This window comes from Chlorocebus sabaeus, chromosome 17 (assembly GCF_047675955.1).
Source record: "Chlorocebus sabaeus isolate Y175 chromosome 17, mChlSab1.0.hap1, whole genome shotgun sequence".
Taxonomy (NCBI): Eukaryota; Metazoa; Chordata; class Mammalia; order Primates; family Cercopithecidae; genus Chlorocebus; species Chlorocebus sabaeus.
The window spans coordinates 16,420,687-16,442,767 of NC_132920.1; the positions used below are offsets into that span (position 1 = coordinate 16,420,687).

Sequence of the window (22,081 nt, forward strand, 5' to 3'; positions counted from 1 at the left end):
TTGAACCAACTCCTCCACTTACTAGCTGTGTGACTTTGTACAAGTAAGGTAACCACCCACCCTAAGCCCCAATTTCCTTTTCTGTTGAATAAGGGTAATAATGGTACATATGTCTTACAACTGTCATGAGCTTTTTGTATTGTTTTCTTCTTTGAGATGGATTCTTGCTATGTTGCCCAGGCTAGGCTCAAACTCTGGGGCTCAAGGGATCCTCCTGCCTCAGTCACCTGAGTAGCTGGGAGTACAGGTGCGTGACACTGCACAGGGCTTCCCATGAGCTTTGGATGAGCTGCTGCATGTAAATATTTTAGCACAGTGCTTGGCACATAATACATGTTCAATAAATGTTATCTATTCCAATCATTATTATAATTAATAGCCAATCCTATTCTTATGATAGTTCTATCACTATCTACTCATTTGCCTGGTAATCATATAGTCTTTGTATTTTATAAATATATACACTAATATATTTTATAAATCTTTTTATAATATTTCAAATAATTTAAAATGTCCAAATGGCTGTTTTCTTATGATACACCCATGAAGTGCTTTCCACGGTGGGTATGGCAGTGTGCAAAGGAAAAGGCCTGGCCCTGGGCAGTGCCATTTTCAGAGTGTGTGAGGGCCAGGCTGCACCACATCTCATATTTCCCCTTGAAGAAATCAGCCAACGTAACAAGCAAAGGTGCCGGGGAGGCCTTGAGGGTACCAGTGTACAGGGGACACTGCTACATGTGCATGCTGAGTGGCTGCCCGGGTCTGCCTTTGGGTACTAGGGGAATGTGTGGTGAGGTTGGAGGGGACAGAGCTGGCAATGTGTGAGAAGGACTCTCAGGGCTGCTGCCATCATTTGGCAGAATCCATCCTTCTACTCCAACCTAATCTCACTCTCAGGGAGGGGACGGATGAGGACTGCTCGTCCTATTATCTACAGGGTTTTTAAAGAGTGAATCCTCATTCTCTGGCCTGGGTAGCCATGATCCGAGGGCATTTTGCTCTGGTGCACAAAGACTGGGGGTGGGGAGGACAGTAACCTTTCATACAAGGACACATACACCACCACATTGGTGCCTTGGAGAATAGAGCCAACGAATACTCTGCTGCAGCCTAAGTGATCGAAAGTCACACGCTAATGCAAATTATGTAAATCCTCGCTAAATGACATGAATAGAATGGATATCACCATAGCACCACTGTTCTCCATAATGTGAGCTGCAGTGTTCTATGCTGTATTTTACTTCCCCGGTATGAAGGCAGCTAGAGAGATGGTGGGATGACTTTCACTGTCTCTGGGGACTTTCAAACAAATTAGCGACCTTGTGAACAGTCCCAGGATGCCAGCTTCCTAAATAAACATTAAAATGCATTTACTGTCTGTATCACTTAAGAGGTTGAGAATGGAGGGGGAAGCATAACTGCAAACATTTGCGGGTTTTAATTTAACAATAGCTTAGCTATTAGACAATACAGAGTATTAGAAAGACTGTCTTAGAAGACTGAAGAAGTGAAGCTGGTGTTCTGAGTATGTCTACACAGCCTGCATAGAGGCAGATGTATAGAAATGATCATGTTACTCTGCCTAAAATGGATAAAACGTGGAATAAAACAATCCACATTTAGTAGTACCCTGAAGCTGACTCTAATTTGTATTCACTGTGACAAGTTCTTACTCTCAAATCTGAAGTAATTATTAGAAAGTGAGAAAACAGACATTACTTTTGGGAAGCTGGGAGATGGCTTTATATTCTAAGTTGCCACTAGATAGAATGGCCCATAACAATGACTTGGAAGGCTATTATCTTATAACCGGAACCTATAAAATCTAACAGTTACAGATTCTCTCTCTCTCTCGTGTGATTTCAATTAAAGATTTAAACTGCTAAGAGACAAAACTGAAAACATGTACGTAATCCAATTTTGCATAATGCCTCTGCAGTTTCGTAGTTGATTTTCCCCATCTGACCCTGACTTACATATGATATACACACATTTACTGGTTTATGGTAGGAAAACTGCTCTGACTGGGTACTGGCACTCGCCTTTGTGATTCAGGCATGAAACCATGAGGCACCTGGCTGGAATTCAGAAGAAGTACATTAGGACAGAGGGGCAGCTTTGTATTTATTTATTAGGTTCTTCCAACTTAAGTTGCCAGGGTAGCGTGAGCTTTTTAAAAACAGTTGCTTCTGGCCTTCCTGTTTTAGGCTTTTATCTAATAGAGTGTGAGAAGACATGAGTTCACATACAGCTACGGGTGAGATGATTCAAACTGAAACTAACCCCACATATCAAACCGTGGTGTCATTTTCGTCACTTTAACAGTAGAAAGGACACAGGAAAAAAAAAGAATGAAATCATTTACTGAACTAACAGTTACATTTGTCCCCTCCTGCCTTGGATAAATAATGACTAATTTTTAAATAATGGATTGGTGCGGCTCTGAGATTAGGAGATAGACAGCATGGAAAGGTGTTCAGACCTTTTAGGTTTGTGCTTTCCTGTTCCTCTGAGTGGGCATTTTTCAAAACTATTTTGAATGTAAAAGGCTGTAGAGTTCAACACTGGGCTTCCTCCTACTTTATGAGGTTATAGACAGGTTCAAGGGTGAGGGTAAAGACAAGCAGGTGCAGAGTTTCACACGAGTGGGTGGTAGGGGGCGTGAGTGTGCACACATACATATTTGTGGGAGATGAGTGTGCATGCAAATAGGTGTGCAGAAGTGAGTGCACACAAATGCACGCATGTGGGTGAGTGTGCATACAAGTACATGTGTAGGGGGTGTATATCCACACACATGTGCAGGTGTGAGTGTACACACAGTGTGCAGGGGCCGTGATTGTGCATGCATATGTACACTGCAGGGGCAATATGGAAAAAACATGGAATACAACACAGTTTAGCCACGATTGGCAGCCAAGATTGACCTTTAAGCCCATTTCATGGTCACTGCATATGCGTTTTTTCTTATATGCCAATCCCAGGACTTGGTGCAAAGCCAGTAAGAAGTAAGACCTTCATCTTCTGAAGTATATAAGCGTTTGTTTGTTTGTTTATTTTTTTGTCTCTGTGCTAAGAAGAATGGCCATATCATATTCATACTCTTTATTCCAAGTTGGAGCAGAACAGCCTTAGGCTGCTGCCAACTGTTATCCTTCGAGAGGGCCACACATTTTGAGGTTTCAGAGATGGTGAGGTAGATTCTACCTTGAGAAATATCAGACACTCAAGTACTCTGGCGATACACTGAGCAAATGTTTCTGCCAGCAGAAAGATACAGGTGGGTTCACAGTGGCACAGGTGAGGGAGAGGAAGCTGTGCACAGTAAGCGCACTTTCTTTTCTCCAGCCATCCTGGTACCACAACAGTTCCCGTCCTTTCTCCTCTTCTGTAATTTCTAAAACCTTTGCCTTAAGTGAATGGATCCTCCACAGACAACCATAACTGCATCTATTTACGTCCCTGCTCTTTGACTTGAAAAGTTCACCCTTTCTCGGAGAGAGACTTGGAAAAGAGAGGCCTGGAATTCTGCCTCAGTGCATCCAATTTCTGCCTCCACAGTGAAATCTCCCTAGCTAGTTGAGAGGCAGCAGTATTAATTGTTCCTGCCTAAGAGTTGTCAAGCAAATCAACCTGAGAACTGGAATCCACCCAAGACACACCTATGCCTCTTACAATAAAGACTCAGTGAAGCATCCTGCCCTTCACAACAGCCTCCTCAAGTGGGGAAAATACTACAAATAATGGACACATGACAACCAGGAACTCCTTCACCCACAGAGAGATGTTTCTTTGATCTACCTTATCTCTGCCACCTATGTTTTCCTAACCCGGGCCAATGTGGTCCAATTTCAGTTCCTTCATATTTTCACAAGTCAGAGGGAAACCAGGAATCTTAAAGGTTTACTACTGAAAAGCACTTTATTTTCAGTAAGGTGCTTTAAAAAATAGAATTGTCATATCTGACTGATTCAGGTAAGAAATTCCAGAAAGGGAACTGTAGAATTCATTTGGCATAAAGGGATAATTAGTGGAATAAAGCGCCAGGGATGGGGGAGTCTTTATAATCACATGCCTATCTCTGAATATGTTTCACTTGTTAGCCATCAGGTCTGAAAACTGTAGTGCTGGCTCTGTTCAGTTATTGTTCAAGTGTGATCTCAATGGCCCTCAAAATTCTTCTTTGTATTTTTGCATCAGGCTATTTTTCATGATTTCACTTTGTTCCCATCCTCACAGCCTTCTACTAAGCAAGATCTCATGATATAAATGAAGGTTATCTTCTTTTCCTTCCAGTCACTCCTCTATACAGAAATCTCCTAAATAATTGAGATGCTGCCATCAATCGGTCAAACAACCAACCCCCCTGAACTGGGTCCTTGTGATGTTCCAGCGATTTAATTACAAGGAATGCTAGCTCCTAACATCTCAGATACCAAGGGCTCGAAGACTTGTAACAAGTGATATTAGGGCAGCAATGGTTTCCTCTACTGGTCCGGGATTTGGGGTTTTAGGGGCTCTCTACAGATGAGAGAATTTTGCAGCTTCTTGCCACTGGCCGCAGTGTCGCTCCCCAGTGAGGTGGAGGCCTAGAGACAGGGGAGGGTGACTTAGGGTGGGCAGGGCCTAGCCTTGATTACAGGCTCTCAAGGGTTAACCTCAGGAGGACAGGACAGGAGAGAAGACAAAGTGAAGCTTTGTGAGTGGACAGAAGTTAAATAAAGGGGTTTCCAAGTTAAGTACAGGGCTCCTGGAGAAGCAAGTTGGAGGCTGCTGGTATCATGCATCCACATGCAGGGCTATTTAGTGGTACCTGATTATTCTGATCACAAACAATGGGGTTTTTATGCATCATTTTTCTTCAGAGAGTGTCTGTCTGAGCTGCTTGAAGCAAATGAAACTTATGGATTGGACTAGCCTTATGAGAATGCTAGTTTCAGGAGGTATGGCTGTGCCTACAGCGCTTTGTAAGAATTTACTATATAAAGTCCTTTTCACCCCCTCAGAGCACTTTTACATCCTTGGCATCACCTGATCCTCCAGGTAATCCTATAAGACTGGAAGAGCAGGTGTGAAAATCCATGTCTTATCAAGACCCAGTGGGCCTACGTGATCTGTCTAAGGTAGATAGAGGGCAGGTGGCGGGGCACAGTCTGGAACTGCCTTCTGATTTTGTTTCTTTTGTCATGGTTGCTACAACATCATTGCTCCTACAGGCAGAATCAAGAGCTACGGGTTCAAGAGACGAGAGGGAGGAAACACACAGGCCGGGTATGTGCGTGCATGTGAGTGGAGCCTGTGTGCACAAACATTCGGTGATTTGGAACCATTTACACGGTTCATCTGGAAAATCACAGCAGAGGAGAGGTTTCCTATGGAGAAGTCTGTTGGGAGCCTGACTTTACCCCTCTCTCTTTGCCCCAGGCTGCACTGGCAAACCTTCGGCTATTTAATAATAGTATCTAGCTGATTTATGTCCAGGGTTGCCCATTGTTCTAGTGTGTGCACTGCCAGGCACAAACAAGCACAGACCAGCTCATGCCCCACAACCAAGTGGCCATTTTATGGGGAATCAACTGGAATTCTCCATTGCTGTCTCTGCCCTGCTATTCAGAATGACAGCGGAAGGAATGCTGAAGTAAGCTTCTGGAAGATCTCACTGGCCCTGGCTTTGAAAGAGAGGATCAGCTGGGATCTCTGAATAGATTAGGAGTCAAGGTGAAGACGGAAACAGAGAAGTGTTTCAGGGGCAAAGGAAATGTGGGTGCTCCATGACTCTCTGAAGGAGTCCATGGGTTGGACCATTCAGAACCTTCAGGAAGACTCAGAACAGCTCCAGCCTGCCTGGGCTGGAAGCAATGTCACTGTTGGTGTTGTGTCTCCTCTGAGGACCTTCCAAAACCATCCGATGGCATTGGGTCAGAACTAGTGACTGTTGCATTTTGCACTCAAGGCCTTCCATGAATGGCAGTTTCTGGTATCTTTGCAGACTATTCCCTAACGTGCCCTTTACACATAAATTCAGCCAACTGAAATCACAGCAATATTCGAGCTATGGCCTTTTTTCCCTCTAAAAGGCTACCAAGTACTAGATCTCCTAGTTCTTTCATATTTTAAAATGCACAGATGCCTGATTTCAGATTCTGTGAAACAGAGCACAAATTAATATTTACAAATGCTTTCTGTCTCAGGACCCCTCTGTAGCTACTAACTTCACATCTGGGAAAACGTAGACCCTGCTTCATCCCACCGTGCCAAGTCGTTTACCAAAAGTATCCCAGCAGGCACTTGTATTCCTCACCCAAGTGTATTACTTTAAAATGCCTTTCGGTAAAGGAGAATTTGAAAGCATTTTACCCGTGAACTGTCTGGGAATGCTCCCAACATAATATACTGAAACACGGAAGACTAGCTGCAGGTCCAGGTCGCCTGGTAGTGAACCATGGAAAGGCATTATTCACGCATCTTAGAGCCTGCGGATTCTCTATGCCTTCTTAATCATTCTTCAGGTTTTACTTTTCCTTCAAAACGGCAGATTTCAGATGTATTTATGAAACAATTCAGTGGTAATCTGGGTCCCTAAAGCTTCAGTATAGACGTTTATCTTGTAAATAACAAAGAGATGAAAGAGATGAGTAGATTTCCGAAGTTCTCACGCGATCCCACCTCCTGCCTGTGTTATTCACTATTCAAAATTTAAGAATAGGAAGTCATCTGGGAGAAAGGGGATGGGACAGAGCATCCCTGAAACACGGCTCAGGGATTGGTTCCCTCCTATGCCCATCACCTGCTCCCTCATTCAACCACAAACACGGCTGCAATATCAGTGCAATATTAGTGTTCCACATCCCGTAGCAGAATGACCCTCTGTTCTAGAACAAACAAAGTGTGCACCCTATAAGCATGAGGACACTAGAATTAGACTTCAAAGCTAGCCTCAAGATGCTCACAGACTGATATTAACCACTGTCTGCCACAAGCATATGGCACAAGACAGGCTGAAGCAGATCACAAGGAAAGACTCGGTGGCATATTGGCCCACAATACTGCTACAGAGGCAGAGCTTAGAGAGGGTGCTAGGCAAGGCATTCATCCGCTATTTCACTCTGGAAAGGGGATCAGTTGGGGGAAAAAAATCTGCAAACCTTTTGAGGACAGAAGGCAATATTGCTTGAAAGTTATGAGTAATGAGCCATTTTGGGAGAAGGAAGTTGATTCTGTCATTCATTTTGACAGGGCTTCTTAACACAAAAGGAGGAGAGGGCTGGTGGAGAGGGTGGGGCACTTGTGGGAAGGTGCAGAGAGGACAGAAGGGTGAAGCCAGCCAGGCAAATGAGAATGAGAAATTGCAATTATGGACCTTATGGAGGAGCTGCTGGTAAGCTACCCTGGCCAAAGGAAAATGTTGATTGGACCAGTTTTCAGAGGGAAACAGACAGCTCTTCTGCAAGCAGATGGATGACAAATCTCTAGGAGGAGGCTGTGTTGTTCATGTGTGAAATGGTCTTAGCCAAGGAGTAAAAGCGCCAAGCCATGTATGTAAGCAGAGCCACCTGGCCTGTGTGTGGTGGTGGGGCTGAGTGTGTGTGTGTGTGTGTGTGTGTGTGTGTGTGTGTGTGTGTGAGAGAGAGAGAGAGAGAGAGAGAGAGAGAGAGAGAGAGAGAGAGGCAGAGAGAAGGATGGAGAGACACTGGCAGCAAAGTCTCTTGCTGAAAACTCCAGGACACTTTAACCAAGCAGCCTCCATTTGTACCTCTCTCTCTGTCTCTGTCTCTCCGTCTTGTTTTATTCTTTCTTGTTTCCCTCTCCCTCTATCCAGCATCCCCTTGCTGCTTTAACCTTTTTCCCCGTCTCTTAGATGTATCTTGTCTTGTGGAACTATAAGATCCAAAAACTGGGGGAAAGAAAAAAAAAAAAAAAAAAAAAACAAGTAGGGGCAGGATCAAGATTAAAGTGGCCAGAAAATAATCTATCTGCCAGCAGAGGCCAAGCTCAGAGCAAGCCCTTCAGTGTCGCTCACCTAAAGCCCCGCCTCCCACCAATAAAGGCTATTCTCATGGACTTGATTGTATGCTGGAGAAGGGCAGGAGGCATTTTTGTGGATGGGCACGGTCTAGATCCAGACATGGAACTCTCCATGTCCTTGACTGGGGGCCATGCTTCTCTGCACTACAGATGTGGCAGACATCCCTTCCCAGGCATTCGAATTGTTCCTTTAAGGTTAAGGTAAACCAGGGTTTGTCTTGGCACTGTTGACATCTTGTGCTGGATGATTCTTTGTGGTGGGGGCTGTCCTGTGTGTTGTAGGATGTTTAGCAGCATTGCTGGCTTCTACTCACTAGATGCTGGTAGCTCCTCCCCAGTCGTGACAAGCAAAAATGACTTCAGACATTCAGACATTGCCAACTTGCCCACGGCGGGGGGAGCAAAATTAGAATCATGGAGGTAAATTTTACAGAGAGTTGGCTGGTTCTAAGTGGAAAACTACTCTCTTATTGCATGAAGGTTAAATGCACTCACACATGACACACACACATTCATAAACACACACACGATATGACGACAAAACCCCTAACAGAGTGGTCCTCACTTCTGATTTTTCCACACTTCCATTTGCCTGATTTGTTGTTAATGCCTCTAAAGTTTGAGCAGAACATCAAGAGTTCCGTTTTCAAAGTGACCTCAACTGCCTCTAGTGTTTCAGGTGTTGAGCTCTAGAAGCCAGGATGGAAGTTTTCAGGCAGATACAACTCCCAGGCTTTCATTCAGCTTCTATAAAACAACAGTGCATACAGGCACATGCCTCATCACCAGTGTCTGCTGTGTGCACCCAAAAAAGAAAGCAGACGCAGAAAGATGATTGAAAATGTATTCCATAGGGCTCTAGGGTTGTCTTGAAATGCTCTGTTCTGAAACACTCTATAAAAATTCCTCACAGATTTTCAGTGACTGGAGGGATGGGACCGTGGGAGGGGGTGCTCAGCTGTACTCTTTTATTGTTGAGCTGATTCAAAGGAACAGATTTTATGTTGATAAATGTACCTGATACTGACTTTAATGTTCACGGGCTGGGTCTTTTCTATATGTAAAATACGGTTGCAAGGCATAAAAACATGGACAAGACATGGCCTCTTGTCTCTGGAAGACTAGGCCTTTTTTTTCTTTTCTTTTTTTTTTTTTTTTTTTGAGATGGAGTTTCGCTCTTGTCACCCAAGCTGGAGTGCAATGGTGCGATCTCAGCTCACTGCAACCTCTGGCTCCCAGGTTCAAGTGATTCTCCTGCCTCAGCCTCTGTAGTAGCAGGGATTAGAGCCAAGCACCACCATGCCCAGCACATTTTTGTATTTTTAGTTGAGATGGGGTTTCACCATGTTGGCCAGACTGGTCTCAAATTCCTGACCTCAGGTGATCCACCTGCCTCAGCCTCCCAAAGTGTTGGGATTACAGACATGAGCCACCATGCCTGGCCAATGAGGACTCTTAATAGCAAATACTGGGTTGGTGCAAAAGTAATTGTGGTTTTTGCCATTGAAAGTAATGGCAAAATCACAATTACTTTTGCACCAACATAATATTTCTTCAGTGCTTGCACTGTTATAAGAGCTTGACATTCATTTAATTATCACAGCAACTTTTTGAGGTAGCTATCATTATGAAGCCAAGTTTGCAAATGAGGAAAGGAAACAGGGGGAGGTTCAGTGCTTACCCCAATTACAGCACAAGCTGATGCCAGAGGGAGATGTGAACCCAGGCTGGCTCACTCCAGCTAACAGCCAACCATCACATGCTGGGCCAACCCGCTCTGCTAACACATTCACACAACTCACTACACAACACCAGGCCGGCTGTGACACCTTCTCATAACCATAAATAATAAAGGGACTTGGAAGCCCCAAGTGGGGTGAGGTTAATGGGTCTGCGGTTAGAAGGCTTTGTGGAAGAGGGGATGGGAGCTGGGCCCTGAGGTAGAGGAAGGATTTTGACGGGCTGGGTCAGATGGAGGGAAACATGGCGATGAATGTGCAGAGAACGTTAGAATTACAGCATGGAGTAAGGTTTGGTTGGGACACAGGCTGCCAGTGGAGCAGTGGGGGCTGCGGGGATAGGGAGCTGGGGAGGTCACCTGCTGGACACCCTGGCGACCTGTTCCTGCCCCTGTTTCCTCCTCACTAGGTGATGGAGGCAGAGAGGACACTGAAGAGAGGAGACATGAGGGCTCTGCGGTGGCCCTGGTGCATCATTTCCTACAAACCCTAAATTTAAACTCTCTGTCCTACTATTTCTTCCCCATAGAGAGAGATCCCTTAGTTCTTTCGAACTCCTTTTTCCTTACTGACTGTAGAGACCCCAAGTTTCTCACTGGCACTGCAAAATATAAGCAGAAATTTGACAATGGGTGATAACAGGATGTTTGGAGCCCTTTTAGCATTAAAACAAAACAAAACAAAACAAAACAGTAGCAATAGCATCAGAGTTTTTTTTTTTTTTTTTTTTTTTTGAGAAAGAGTCTTGCTCTGTCCCCCAGGCTGGAGTGCAGTGGTGAGATCTCGGCTGACTGCAACCTCCACCTCCCAGGTTCAAGTGATTCTCCTGCCTCAGCCTCCCAAGTAGCTGGGATTACAGGTGCCCACCACCACGCCTGGCTAATTTTTGTATTTTTAGTAGAGACAGGGTTTTGTCATGTTGGCCGGGCTGGTCTCAAACTCCTGGCCTCAGGTGATCCACGCGTCTCGGCCTCCCAAAATGCTGAGATTACAGGCGTGAGCCACTGAGCCTGGCTGGAGTTTTCTCTTATCATAGAAGCACTCTGTGTTCCTACGAGTTTTAGCCCCTTCGATCCACATAAACACCGCAGGCAGGTATTACCGCCTCTCTCTCGACAAACGGGGGCATGGAGACACAGGCAGTTCAGTGATTCTTTTCTGAAGATCACATGGTGACTGTGGGACGTAGAGCTCAAACCCAAGTCTGTGGATTCCTAGCTGGAGGCAAATTCTACCACATCACATTTTTAAGTACACGTGCCTGAAAACCTTGCCACTCAGGCAAAATCACAATGAGACTCAGAATCCGTAAGCGACTAAATTTGCCTGGAGTGACATTATTTTTGTGGCGGGTGTTGAGACTGAGAATAGAATTAAATGTTAGGAACAAAATTCTGAAGTTTACTGATACATGGCTTGGACCCCAAAGGTCCCTGCACTCCTCAGACAAGCGTTGGAGGAAAATGGCCACTTCAGGGGTGACACAGTGGCATTTGTCCACTAGTATACTCCAAGATGTCGCAAGTCCCCGATCCCCCACATCTCTGATTTGGTCTTCCAGCAACTATTAGAATAAGGCTATATGATTTATGTAACAACAATGAAAAGAAGGCAGGAAAGAGGGAAGAAAGGCTAGGAAAAAAAAAGAAAGGGAAAAAAAAAGAACACCGTACTCTGACCACTAGTTATTAACAGCCCAGCCTGTGGTACACAAAGCTGACAGCTATTATGAGTAATTAGCACAAAGGAAGGTTCTGTATACACACTATTTCCAGACATGTTTTTGAAACAAGGGCTTTGCCTTTTACCACCAATAATTTGTCTTGTTGTATGTTGTTACTTACACAGATGTTCCATAATTTTTTGCATATGGCTCAGCCAAAGAAAGCTTTTTCCCCTTCCATTTTTGGGAAAGATGTAACTGACTGTGTAAGGGAGAGGAGAATGTCTAGTTTTTACATAATTTCTATGGCGATGATAGGGGTGCAGTGGCTGGTGCTGCTGGGGTGTGTGTGTGTGTGTGTGTGTGTGTGTGTGTGTGTAGTAACAAGATTCTCCACCCAATCTTGCCAACCATATTTTATCTAACTCTCTTGACTGAGTCATTCCTATGGGATTAGGGAGTACTGCGTACATCCAAGGTTCGTGGTGTTTGCTGGGATAACACATTATCAAAAGCCTCTCTAAAAAGGGTTGAATATTTACAGAAGAAAAAAGAGGCGGGAGAAATGTGAATGCATTTGAGATTTTTTTGTTGTTCTTTCTTGGCAGTCTTTACAACTGAAAACAGTAGAACCTTCTCATGTTTCTATGACCTTCCTCAGCACAGTCCGGAATGCACATATACGGTATCAGAGAGCATCCCGCCTCCATGTTTTCTTGGGAAGGAGGGTCTGTGCGGATGTGGGGGTTTTTTGGGGGAAGTGGGTGTGGGGGTAGGAGCAGGAGCGTAGATAGAAGGAGTGGTGAGATTAAATCCAAGCATACCAGGTTTTTAGAATAGAGAAATACAACTGGCTGAAGTTATCAGGGAGGAAGGGCAGACTAAAAAATATACATCTCTTTTATTGCGATACCACCAATTGAGAGAACATTCTGCTTGGGGGGGATGTCTGCCAAGGACTTCTAATTCAGTTTGTTCCACCCGTTTTATTTTTAAACTCGAGTGCAGATTTTATTCCTGGAATGTTATAAGATTGGTGTGGGCAGAAATGGGCAAATTTACTTCAGAAGTGCTTTATAACAACTTGGAAAAGACCCTCTAAAATTCTCCAAGTACATTTTAGGGGTGAAGTTCATTTCTTTTTTTTCTGAAGAAAGCTACCTTGATTTTGCAGAAGTAAAACTGGAGTATAATTTTGAAAGCATTTCAAAATAGTGATGCTATCTATTAGGTATTTAACTGTTTTCCAGGGAGTGTGATAACCATTTGCATAGTCTCTCATTTAATTCTCACAACTACCTCATCACCCCCATTTATGGGCAAGAAACTAAGGCAGGGAGAACTGTCAGGATTGAGTTCAAATCCAGATCTCGATCATATCAAAATCCTTCTTCGCCACTATGCAACCATGCTTTCACGAATTCATACCCAGGACATCATAAACTATCAATACAGACGATGGATTAAATAAATATACAACTTGGCCATTAGGCTACTATTTATCATTCTAACAGGATGGGGGCAAAAGCAGATTCCTTAGTCTGCTTTTCTGATGAGAGATTGCGGGGGAGCCAAAAGCAGTTTGCAAAAGAGGACCAGTCTCTGCGCAGGAGTTTTGGTGGTAAACATGTGAGGGGATCCAGAGAGTGGTGTAACTGGTGGATAATCTATTTATTTTGAAATGCCAAATGGCACTAATATAAAAACTTGTTCAACCTAACTTTGGCAATATTAAATATGAAGGGAACGTACCTTCTTCCCCTCCTCCAAAAGTATTTACTTCAAAAATCGATTTCCTCTGTCACTGGTTATTGCTGCGTTTTGCTCAGTGGTTCTGAGACACCGCATGGAAAATCACAATGTTACACTTGTTAAATTGACCCTGCAGGGCTCTACCACCAGTACATGCATCATCCCAAGAGGTAAAAAGGCAAGGCTGCCAGGCTCATGCTGAGAATATCATCATGAAATCAAGGAGGATATGCAAATCTGTCTGTTCCATAGCTCATTTGCATAGTTTTTCATTGGTTTTGTAGAACCTCTATACTAAATGTCAATTTCCTTTTCTTTCCTAAAGCTTATTAGCTGCGTGTGATGTTTACAGCTTGAAGACCAAACAGATTTAATAGTTAAAGCATTTAAACTATATAATTAAAAAGCATGCAAGGAAGAGGGAAAAAAAGAGGCTCTGATGTAGATCAAACATGTAGATATATTTGTGCTGTTAAAATATGCTTTCCAAGTTTGGAAGATGCGGAGGCCTCATGCATGTCTGTGCACACATAAGCACCACCACAAAATTTGCTTAACCTATTTCTTTTTTTCTTTTCTTTTCTTTTTCTTTTTTTCTTTTTTTTTTTTTTTTTTTTTTTTTTTTTTTTTTTTTTTTGCAATGATCTAGAAAAAGCAGAGACATTTGCTTATAAACTATGAAGGGCTTGAACCCAGTCACTGAGTACACATTTTACTCACAACGAAATCTGAATGGAAGCCTGCCAATGTCTGGGCTGACATTCAAACATTCCGAGTTTCTATGTATTTCAATCTCTCAAAACTAATGTTTTAAAACTCTTGATATTTTCTGAGGCACTACACAGTTCAATCCTCACCTCTCAGTTCAGAGTGAATATACAGCGATCATTCTGCTTGAAAGAAGCGCAAAGAAGGTCTTGTGCTGTGCATCATGTAACTCGATCTACCGCAACAACACAATGAATAGATCATGGGTTTTGTATCATTATTTTCCTTTGTGCATCAGATCTAGAAACAGGGTGAGAAAGGAAGGTTGAAGAAATCATTTAAAAATCTATAAACATTTAAATATTAGTTACTTAAGTAGTAGAAAATGTCCTATCGCCATGTTTTATGGAATAAAGTGTAGAATCTTTTGCATTTCATGTGGCATCTGAGTACAGTATCTACTGCTACCAGTTATTAGTTCACAGCTCGGCCAAGAAGTAATTGGTGATCCACACCTTCTGAATACTTCTTTATTGGGAACTTTAGCACAATTAGCTGATACCTCAAATTTCACCTGGACTGCAGGAGAAACAGCTGTTCAACATTAAATTAAATTGTATAGTTGTTGGCTTTAAGGAGGAAAAGCAGAATTGAGTGCTCTTAGGAGATTTTAGAGGTGGGCAAAAAACAGCAATCTGCCCCTAGAAGCAAAGAGAGATGTCCCTCCTGGTTAAGCACCCCTTTGTCACATGCAGCCCAGGGGAAGTTGTGATAAAGCATCATTTGAAAGTTTTAATACCATTGGGGTTATAAGCACATTGTCTTGATGGAATTCAGCTGTGCAGCTCCTTACTGTCAAACATGATGCATTCTGTGTTAAATTCCTTCCTCTAACTGTGACAGGCAGCATGATGAAACAGGTGCATTAAGTGGCAAGAAACAGAACAAAAGTTAGAAAAGTGCTCAAAGGAAGGGCAGAAATAGTGAAGCCAGAGTGACAGTCTGTAGACCTGGGTCTCAGCAGCTCTGCCCAGGAGTTCCTGCCAGAGCCCAGGCGAGCCACTGATCGGCTCTGTGCCACTACCTCCTCATCTGCCAAACGAGGGTCACCATGCATCTTCTAACCTCAGAGAATTTTTGTGAAATTGAGAAACTTACAACAAGCACTCAGCAAACATGGATGCCAAACTATTATCTCATAATTCAATGTGCCCAAATCAGACTGAGACAAGTAAAACCCCAAATTAATTTGATACCATATGCTATGGGTTATATTTTCCAAAAGCCTTTGGAAATTGGCATTTATAATATTTGTGGGTTCATCCTTTTCCATGTACAGAAACGTGCACACATCAAAACAGACCCAGTTAAGTCTTAATTATCTAGTGGAAGATTATCCAAGATTCTTACTGTTTCTCCCTTTTCCTGTTGCCCATTTTTAGCCTTTTTTTTTGGCAATTCCTCCACTATTAAAGAAAGGAGATGGCAGGCAAATCAATCAGCCCCTTTCCTTCTTCACTGTAATTTCAATTATCTGTGCTACCTCAGCCTCCATTGGCATGGATGGGTGAGGAGGTGCTGTCTTTGTCCTCAGAACTGGATGGAAAACATTCATTTGTGTTACTGGGAAATGATGTGAACTTAATTTCTCTTTGCCTTCTAAAACTTTGCTTACTGAAACTTTACTTACTGAGATCTGTTTATTTAGTTCTATATTTATGTACCTTCCTTTAAAAATAGAGAATACATGTTAATGTTTCTTTGATGACTCAGTGTGTATTATCAGTAACAGTCCATTCATGATGTTGCCATACCACACAGCATCATTTTCTATCTGCTTCTGATTGATTCTTCATTCTTCCTTGATCTCAGTTTGTCATTTAATACATCTAAGTTTTTCACTCAACAAATCAAATACTGATGGAGAATCTACTATACGCCAGGCACTGTGCTGCTAGGAGCTGAGGACTGAACAGGGAGAAATAGGAAGCTTCTTGTTCTCATAGTGCTTCTTAGGGAGAAAAGACATTCATGACATAATCACATAAATATCTATTTTTATATGTAAAAAATGCTGTCAAAGAAAAGAACGGGGTGATGGGAACAGTTGGAAGAGGTGAAGAAGGCCAGGGAAGCTGTGGCTCCTGGACAGAAGGTGGGTTTTAGGACCAGAATGGTGACACTGGGCCTGGAGAGACGGAGTGCATTCGAAAGACACTGAGGAGATTGCATCAGTAGGACTTGGTGACACATTAGATACAGAGGAAGAGGGAGAGAAATGCTTCAAGAAATGACTTTTAGGCATCTGTCTTGGGTACCCAGATGACGCCAATGGCTGAGATGGGGAATTCTTGGGTATGAAGTTTGGTGGGATGGTGATGGTTATAACTTTGGCTTTGAACATACTGAGTTCAGGTGATATTGTGATTCAGGTGATACCCCAAAGAAGCTGCAGAGTAGGTAGCTGGAGACACGGGCCCGAAGATGATGAGAGGTCTGGCCTGGAGACATGGATGCAGGAGTCATGGGTCCATTAAAGCACTGTGAGTTTGGATGAGATCATCTAGCAGAAAAACTTAGGTGGAGAAGCAAAGTGGTCTAGAGACTAAGCCATGAGGAACTCCAACACTTAGAGGTATAGAAAGCAGGTAGAAAGGGAACTAGAGACTAAGCCATGAGGAACTCCAAAACTTAGAGGCGTAGAAAGCAGGTAGAAAGGGAACACCTGAAGACTTAGGAAGGAGGTGCCAGAAAGGGAGGATGGCACCCGAAGAGAGTGGCGTTCAGGAAGCCAAGGGAGGAGGGTATTTAGACAGGAGGGGGAGAGCAGAATTGGCAAAGCTGTGGAGAAACCGAGATGAGAACTCCTATTAAAAACACACAACTGGTCCAATGACATGGGATGGCATGGAAATCACTGATGACCAAGCAGGAGACACGGGTGGACTGCAGGGGGCAAAGAGCAAGCTGAAGTCAGCTAAGGAATGTCCTTGGGCCATCTCCTAGCAAAGGCAGTAGAGCTGTAGCAGAAGGTACAGGCTCTGGAAGTGGACTGTTAGGGCCCAGATTCCACTTAACCATGAAACCTGAATCAAGTTACTCAATTTCTCTAGGAGACAGTTTTCTCACCTGTAAAACAAGAGTAACAGTGCTCAACTACTAGGTTGCTGTGATTTTTTTTTTTTTTTTTTTTGAGACAGAGTCTCACTGTGTCACCCAGGCTGGAGTGCGGCTCTCTGCAATCTCCACCTCCCGGGTTCCAGTTATTCTCCTGCCTTAGTCTTCCGAGTAGCTAGGACTACAGGGCCCTGCCACCATGCCTGGCTAATTTTTGTATTTTTAGTAGAGATGGGGTTTCATCATGTTGGCCAGGCTGGACTCAAACTCCTGACCTCAGGTGATCTGCCCACCTCATCCTTCCAAAGTGCTGGGATTACAGGCTTGAGCCACAGTGCCTGGCCTTCTGTGAGGTTCTTAACATGTAAGTCACTTAACCCAGTGGCTGACGCATAGTAGTTGATGAATAAATGCTAGTCTTATATTATTATTAACACCCTCATAACCAATTAAATCAATATTTAGAACCACCCCCAACAACAAATAACTGTTTATCCTCATGGGAATAAAAGATTTACAATGAAGTATTTTCCATTAAATGGTGATAGATGCTAAGCAGAAAAATTAAGCAGAAAAGGGGGCTAGGGTAGTGGTCTGGTGACAATTTTTTCAAGCTTGTCAGTCAAAAAAGGCCTCATAGAGACAGTAACTTTTGGAAAAAAGCCTGAAGAAAGGGAAATAGAAAGCAACGTGGTGATTGGGGGAAGAGCCTTCCTGGCAGAAAGAACAGAAGGTCCTGGGGTGGGCTCCTGTGTGGCATGTCAGTGGAACAGCATCCAGGCGGGGCTCCTGGCACTGAGTAAAGGGGGTGGGGAGCAGGAAATGAAGTCAGAGGGTGGGGATGACAAGTTCTTTGAACCATGATAAAGTCTGAGGTCCTTACTCTGAGTGGGCTGTGAGGCGCTGGAGGGTTTTGATCAGAGGAGCTACAGGGTCTGGACTACATTTTCACCAGTTCATGCTGGCTGTTGCATGGAGGAGATATTCTGAGAAGAAGCAGAGAGACTACTCAGGAGGTTACTGAGGAACTCTAGCCAAGAGATGGTGGCACTGTGGACGAGAGGGATTGCGTAGGAGAAAAAAAGCCATCAAGGACAACACCAACGACTGTGGCCTGAGCAACTGGAAGGAGATGGGAAGACAGTGGGAGGAGCAGGTTGCGGTAGAATATCAAGAGTTCATCCCACTGGAGGCAGTTAAGAGACAGTGGGATATGCAAACCTGAGGTTCAAAGAAAAGGCCCAGGCTGGAGAAGGTGTCAGCTTTGAGATGGTTTGAAGACATCAACAAAGAACAGACCAGGTTTGAGGACTGAGCCCTGAGGCTCTCTCACATTTGGAAACCAGAGGCTGCTACTTTCCGCTCTGATTGTTCCACTTGTGATTAGGCTGTACCGGCTGTGGGTGGGAGTGCGAATCGGCACCACCCCCGTGGAAGGCTATTTGGTGCAGATAAGTTCCATCAACTGGCAAACCCAAAAGCTACACAAGTATACATGGGAAGGGCTGTGCGGCACAGGTGCACAGCAGATCTCAGCACCTTTCACCTGATGTTTCTGCTCTTCCCATGCACTAAGGAGCTGAGCAAACAGCAAGTCAGAAGGCAGGGCCATGGGAAGCAGAGGCCAGAGGAAGCTGGGAATTAAAAGGACAACTTATAACCTTACTGTTCTGCCAAATACCTACAGAACTGATAAGACTCCCTGGATACTTTTGTTGTATTATTTTCTAACAGAAAACATAGATAATCAAAGCTCCCTGTGTCTCTTCCTGCTTTAATTATAATTTGATTAACTTACAAATTATTGGTATTCCCTTTTGTTCCAGCCCATTTGAGGATATAATTTCTCTTCATCTCTTCCTAAATGCATAAGTTGGCTCAGCATAAAGTATAATTACTTGATAACCATGGAAGCTAGTAGCAGAGAGTGTAAGGAGAGCTTCCTATATTTTGAAATGCATTGTCCATGGACCTTGTCTGGGGAAGACGGTGCCACGCTAATTCTGGCCTTGGCTACTACAGGTGTTCAAGAAGCAGCATCATGCTATAGAAAGATGTGACACTTCTGGTCGGGACTTCTTATAGCAGTGGTCCCCAACCTTTTTGGCACTTCTCCATGAGGCTACGGGTAGGGGGATCAGGCATTATATTCTCATAAGGAGGGTACAACCTAGATCCCTCACATATGCAGTTCACAATATGGTTCATATTCCTATGAGAAAGAATCTAATGCTGCCACTGATCTGACAGGAGGTGGAGCTTAGGCTGGCTGAGTTGGCTAATGCTGGCTCGCCTGCCACTCACCTCCTGGTGTGCCACCCAGTTCCTAACAGGCCACGGACCCACAATGGTCCATGGCCCAGGGGTTGAGAACCCCTGTCTTCTAGGACTTGACACCCAATTTCTGCCATCTGGAAAGCAAAGAAAGATAACAATGGACTCTGTTGACTTTTTAGCAAGAAAATAAAAATTTCTTGTTTATTTTTTTTCCGTTTTTTATCCAAAATATTACAACACAGAATAGGACACAGATACTGAAATAATACATTTAGTGCCAGCTTTGAGTCAGAGTTCATTGTTGTCAAGAGAAAGGTAAAGGTGACGTTCAATCCATCTCCCTTGTAGACAGTAAATTTTAATTAGTTTTAATTAGAAATGAGAAGTTCTACAATTCATCTTTACAAGTCTCCTGAAACATACCAAGATATTTTCTTTCTGTAGACTCAGAGCACATATAATCAGAAGACTGGTCCACTTATTGTTTATATTGTATATTTTATCCAAGAATGATTTATACTTATAAATCCAGCAAGGAGGATCTCAGAATAATATGTATGAGATAGGCTGAAATTTAATAGCAACACTTCTTAGGTAGATGGGCTATCAAGAAACTCTTAAAATAACAGAATGAAAAAGAAGGTAGTGGTTCTGTACATAAGCCCTGTCAGCTGGTACACGGGAGGCAGTCAATCAATGCCGAATGAAGGAGTGACTTTGTAAGAGGGACTGAGAAGCAATTCAAGTTGCTATTCTGGAATCTCTTGTGTAAGATGGGAATCAAGTCTAACAGAGTCATTAATAGAATTTAATAAGGAAAGCTTCCAAAAGAGGAAACTCCAAAGTTACCCTTTCATTACTGAATTTCTCAGATTCTCAGTGGATCTAAATTTAAACTGCACAGGAAACAAGACCCTTTGCCAAAAGGTGCTAAATCTAACATACACTATAAGAAGCACGTTTGCCCATCCTGTGTTCCATGGTACAAAGGGCCTCCAAGAATTTAAAAAGGACAAACTAGAAAAAGCAGAGAGTTCCTTTATAATATTACTATCTAGCTAGTGAAAGCCAAAAAGAAAAATATGATGTCAATGGCAATTTGGCAACCACATTTGTAAGGTTATAACAAGTCAATTCTCCGAGCTACAGACTTCTTTTCAGGGGGGAATAAGGGCTGGGGTGGGGGGGGGTGATGCTGACTTGCCCATCAGAATGTGTACCAGAGTGACTCAGGGAGCTTTTTCAACCTCAGAGCTACCATTTATTCAGTGTCCGGATCCTAACCAAGCCTAAACTTCATCTACATTGTGTCTTTTGATGAATGAGTAGTGGTTGGTTTCATACTGTGTTAATTTGGAAAAGATATATGTATTAATTTTATTTTCTATGCATGTTAAACAAATAACAAATTGAACGTGTTTTGTTTTTCAAGGCATTTTGTAGTTTTCTTGTCCCTAAAAAGTATTTAACTAAAAATCTGTTTCACATTTTGAAGTATTTGAGGTTTAATCCAGAGGCACAGTATTTAGCAGAAACATCTTCTCAAGCACTGTTAAAAAACTAAAGTGGGGTCGGGTGTGGTGACTCATGCCTGTAATCCCAGCACTTTGGGAGGCTGAAGTGGGCAGATCATCTGAGGCCGGAATTTCAAGACCAGCCTGGGCAACAGGGTGAAATCCCATCTTTACCAAAAATACAAAAATTAGCTGGGTGTGGTGGCAGGCACCTGTAATCCCAGCTGCTCGGGAGGCTGAGGCAGGAGAATCACTTGAACCCAGGAGGCGGAGGTTGCAGTGAGCCGAGATCGTGCCATCGCACTCCAGCCTGGGGGACAAGGGCAAGACTTCGTCTCAAAAAAAAAAAAAAAAAAAAATTTAAGTGGGGTCAGGTGCGGTGGCTCATGGCTGTCTGTAATCCCAGCACTTTGGGAGGTCTAAATGGGTGGATCACTTGAACCCAGGAGTTCAAGACCAGCCTGGGCAACATGGCGAAACCCCATCTCTACCAAAAATACAAAAAATTAGCCAGGCATGGTGGCACACACTTTTAGTCCCATCTACTTGGGAGGCTAAGGTGGGATGATTGCTTGAACCCAGGAGCCAGAGGTTGCAGTGAGCCAAAACAGCACCACTGCACTCCAGCCTGGGAAACAGAGTGAGACCCTGTCTCAAAAAAAAAAAAAAAAAAAAGAAAAGAAAAAAAAAATTAAAGCGGAAATTCAGGAAAGATGATGGTACCAATGTCAAAGGTAGCACAGTTTAAAAAAATTTTTCAGAATCCCTGCCCTCCTCCTCCCTGCCAATAACAATAGCAATGATAACAACAACAAAAACAGACAAACTGAAATTACAGAGCCAAAAATCCATGGACTACATCAGGACAAAATGAGGTTACTGTGTAGTCTATACACCTGAAGACAGGAACGGGTGTGGCTGAAATATTTATAGTGACAGAGCCAGGCGGAAGCAATATCTGCGCAAGAGAAAGTTGGAGGAGGGGCAGTGGACATCTGAAGGTTTTGGGACAAAGGGCTCCCAAGCTTCCAAAGGCCCTTATGGCACGGTCAGCAGGTTGATGAGCTATTTTTAGCACAGCAGCATCACTGGCAAGGGGTCCTGCAGAATCCACTTCACCGGGCGAGGGCAAGGAACCCTGGGAAGGTCTGAAGGTGCTTAGGTGTTATGGAGCCAGGGCACTCTTGAGACCAACAAATCTAAGCTTCCTTCCATGACTGAATCACCCTGAGAAGACACTTTTGAGAGCAGAATCTAAATTGAACATGGCAGTAATAATTTAGTCA

At 43.4% G+C, this 22,081-nt stretch overlaps 1 protein-coding gene across 7 annotated transcripts in view; it reads right to left on the bottom strand.

The window, feature by feature from the left end:
- Window positions 1–22,081, bottom strand: part of LOC103222118 (uncharacterized) — a 429,481-nt gene that overhangs the window by 88,999 nt on the left and 318,401 nt on the right. For 6 of the 7 annotated variants that reach the window (XM_038005580.2, XR_012089048.1, XR_012089049.1 and 3 more), the window contains one exon: window positions 14,037–14,187. The exons of the other annotated variant lie outside the window; for it this stretch is intronic. The gene's annotated coding sequence lies outside the window, so the exon portion shown is untranslated. Of the gene's footprint in view, window positions 1–14,036; window positions 14,188–22,081 lie in introns of those variants that run through there. 7 annotated transcript variants of the gene reach the window in all.